The sequence below is a fragment of the Passer domesticus genome, chromosome Z (genome assembly GCF_036417665.1).
Source record: "Passer domesticus isolate bPasDom1 chromosome Z, bPasDom1.hap1, whole genome shotgun sequence".
Classification (NCBI taxonomy): domain Eukaryota; kingdom Metazoa; phylum Chordata; class Aves; order Passeriformes; family Passeridae; genus Passer; species Passer domesticus.
The window spans coordinates 42932399-42936776 of record NC_087512.1 but is presented as its reverse complement, the minus strand read 5'-3'; positions in this window follow the sequence as shown (position 1 = coordinate 42936776).

Sequence of the window (4378 nt, the reverse complement as noted above, 5' to 3'; positions counted from 1 at the left end):
GTGCTCTTGCAGTTTTAGACTACAGATTTTTTGGGATAATTCCTTTCCCAAAAAGCTGGGCAGCATGATCTTGACTAAGTGCTTAAACATAACAATACTGTAAACAATGAATAATGAACAACTTTTTTTTTTTTTTTAATCTGTAATAGAAAATTGGATTTTGATGTGACTATTACTTGAAATAAGGATGACAACATTTTACAAAGTTACTGTCAGGAAGCTGCCAGTGAGTAGCGGCCTTATAGCAACACCTTGTGATCAGTTCCCCAGAAGAGGCAGCTTCCAAGGTACCCCTGGCAGAATCTCAATGCCATTTTTTGGAATCTGTCTTCTGGCTGATGAATGTTGGTGGCCTAGCACATGCTTCTTGTCCTCCAACATGTACGAATTGGATGTGCTCCCTGTTAGGAGCACATCCAATGTGTTATGTGGTTAATTATGTGTTTATGTGTGACCCCTCAGCCTGACTGCACAGGCCAGTGCGCTGCTGGAGCGGTGGAGAGCCCCAAGACCTCTGTGAGAGACCCTGCTCCATGTCCCCATGGCTGCCCCAGGAGCCTCCTCTGGAGAGATCCATGTGGTGTGTGTACACTGATCTAGCTCTCACTGAGGGACAGACATCCCAGCCAGCCAGCACAGGAATGAGACAGGGTCACGGGTAGCACTTGTGTTTGTGTGAGGGCTGAGCATGCCTGCATGCCCTGCCATCACACTGGCTGTGCTGGGTGGTGGCACCCTGACCTCTACAAGGCCACCAGCTCTGTTAGCCCCAAAATTTCTTAAATCCTTTGCATCTCAATGGGTTGCTGTCAACAGGGAAAGTGCAGCAATTCCAAGGTATTTCAGATGTCTTCAAAATAGCATGTCTAAAAGCTTAAAAACAAAATAATGCTCATTCTTACATTTTATTAGGAATTTTAGGTTGCATGCATAAAGTTACTGGAAGCAGGCTCTTGTTTGATTCAAAGTATCTCTTTTAATAAGTGGAGTTTTGAATGAATGGCAATTGTTTTGATCAGTGTCTTCTTACAGGAGGATAGTCAGAGTTTGCATAGGCTAACTTAACTTTCTTGTATCCCAAGAAGATAGATGAAGGAAATCCTTTGATAAAGTTGAAATGCACTTTGTTATTTTGTTTGGTGGATACTGTTGCCCCCTGGAGGCCATTTCTTGGTTATCAAAATATTAGATTGAAACTTAAATTAAAACTTAGAAATGTTTGCTATGATAAACAAAATATTCCCTTTAGCAATTAAAAATATTGCGACTTTAATTAAAAGGGTTTATGAGCTTATCAGAGAAATAACTTATTTCTTACTATGCTAATTATTTTTCTACATTTGCTGTTTAGATTTGCAAATTGCTAGAGAGTAAAATTTAATTGGTTTTTAAGGGAGATGAATATTTAATTTGAATACAGTACTTGGGAAAAATAAGGATTTTGTGAATATGTGTGTGTGTTTTTTAAACAGCATAGATAATCAGCCTAGGGAGTATGAATGTCTCCACATGAACTGTAGGCAGGTTTGTATGCAATGCTCATAAAAGCTGCTCATTTTGCTCATGGAAGTTGCTAGTATTGCTTGTATTGCTGATGGAGGTGCCAGGGAAAGGGCAGTGCAAGGCTGTGACTGAAGGCAGCACTGGGCCTCACTCAGGCTTTGTAGGTGCTGTACTGCTGGAAACGGCGCTAAAATCAAAGGCAGCTCGCGGAGCCCAGAGCTCTGTGTGGCCAGTGGCAGCAAGGGCTCAGCTAACGGCCAAGCAACTCAGACCTCACTTCCATCTCCTTCTCCACTGCATGGCCTCCTGGAAAGAGAGCCCGGCAGGTCTTTGTTCCAGAGGCACATAGGGTGTCCTTCTAAAATAAGCGTGGAAACAAGATCCCTGCATTTGTGTGAAAAGCATGTCCTTTCTTACCTTCCTTTCTGGGTCTGCTAGAGTCTTTCAGCTTTTTACAACAGTTTGGTGCATGGCTATCTGCACCAGAGATTCAACCCAGACAGCAATGAATGTCAGTCACTGACCATTGGAATAAAATCACAACTACTGACCCAATTCCACTGTTAATAATTAATTGGACTGCTCATGCAGAAAGATTTTTTTTATGTGACTAGAAACCTATTTCTAAATATTTAGCTCTTACTGGTGTTTCTGAACATTGTCATTAATGGTATGAATTAAGTGTTAAGTTATACATGTTAAATTGTGTCGCTTTTGTAATTAGTCCCTTGCCTATGCTTGTAATGGACTTTTTCCTTCATAGGTGTGGTACCCATCAGCTGGTGCTCCGATCTCTGCTGCCACCCCTGCCTCCCAGATTAGTTTTGCTATTCTGCACCAGGCTTCTTGCCCTGGTGAGCACCAGCATTTCAGGAAATAGCCATGCTGACAAAGAAACAACCCCATACTAGTGCAAAGAGTATCAGCTCTGTGAAGGGAGCAGAATAAAGGCAGTGCTGGGTAGTGCTCTCCTGCATATTGTCTAACCCCAGTACAGCTGATGTATCTAGTGGTTAATGAGCCATACACCAGGACAGACTCCTTGTCCTAGAACCCTTCTTGGTATTTGGCTGTTTCTTACCATCCTCATGTCAATCCCATGTTGCAGGAAGTCTGGCAGCTTTCTGAACAGGCATATGGAGAGCATTTGTTTCTTCTTGGAAACTTGCTGTCTGAAGGCTGCAAGTGTCCCTCCTTCTCCTGCTCTTTCTTTTCTTCATCTCCTCACCATTGGTTCAGTACTTCTTTTCATGCAAAATGTAATCTGGTTTGTTGCACTGAGCTTCATTAGCACTTCATGTAAGCTGAGTTATGGCCTTTAAAACTACTGAAAAATCAAAGAAAGGGTGCCTGGTAAGAAGTGCAATATCTAGGCTTTAACTGGTTGTTTTCTGCCTGTAATGTCAGTACCACACACAGTAGGTTCAAGTGTTATCATATAGCTGTGTAATATCAGTGGAAATTATTACTGTTTTTTTTCTGGGCACAGTTGTGTATAAAGGTTTCGCATAATCTGAGATGCTAGGAATTTGTAGTTTAAACTCTCTTGATATGCGTCCTAAGAAATTAAAAGAATTAAATTTTCTGCTGGTGGAAATGTTCAGTCTGTGATATAGCTCAGCAGTGTTGATAAAGTGAAAATACTTAAATTTTGTGGATGATCTGATGATTTTAGTCTTATCAAATGAGATTACATTTATACGCTTCCACCTTGTTTTTACATATCTCTTATATATATTAAATTTAAATATTTACATGTATACTACATAACATAATAATATTTACATGTTACATAACTAACATTAACATTGTTTATTACTCTTCCTTCCAAAATTATAGCTTTAGAAATTAAGACATATACAGAAATTAAGACAGAAAAGCATTGAGGATGCTCATTACAGGGAATGGAAACTCTTTACTCTCTTGCCTCTCCATAGGTTCCCTCTATTTCTTCCTGCTGGCTCTCAGCCTGCTTCTACATACCTAATCCTCCAGCCAGAATCCTTCTTATGTTACTTTCAGTAGATATAAATATACATAGACATAATTTAAAAAATTCTCCCCAGTTCCTGAATGACCCCAGATGTCAAGTAAATGAGGTTACCCCACAGTCGCCTCCTGCACTCTCACTACAGAGGTTCTGGCACAGCCTGGGCACGTGGGGATCCTGGCTGAGGCCACAGCCCAAGGGATCTGAGTAGCCACTTTCCAGACTGAGACAGAGAACATCAGAGGAGGAGGAGTATGTAATATGGAAGGAAGGAGAGGACTGCAGAGACTTTCACCCTATAAACAAGCTAGTTCAGAGGCAGGTGGGATGTGCAGTTCATTGTTTTGAGAATATCTGGGACAGACCTGTCAAAATGGTCAGAATAGGTCTGATTGATGAACCTTATACTGGGGTACGAAGGGGCTTTTGAGGTGTTCATGATTAAGTTTCACCAGGTTGAAAAAGGATGAAATATCCATTTGCTATCATTTTAAAAGGGGAAAAAATAGATCTATGCATTATTCACAGGCAGGAAGCTTAAAATGATGAGTGAATGTTTTGGTTTCACCTGGGATACAGTTAATTTTCTTCTTAGTAGCTGTGGTTTGAATTTATTATGATACTAATGTTGGTAACACACCTATGTTTTGATTGTTGCTAAGTAGTGCTAACCCTAAGTGAAGGACAGCTGGCCTGAACTGATAGAATGGCATGCCCAGTGTAAACTGGGGGAGTTGGCTGGGAGCTGCTGGGAGATGGGCTGGGCGTCCGGCTGCAGGTGGTGAGCAACTGAGTTGTACATCACTTGTGTTTCTTGGGTTTTATTTCTCGTTCTGTCAAATCCCTTTTAAATACAGTTAGCGTTATATTTATGTTATTATTCTA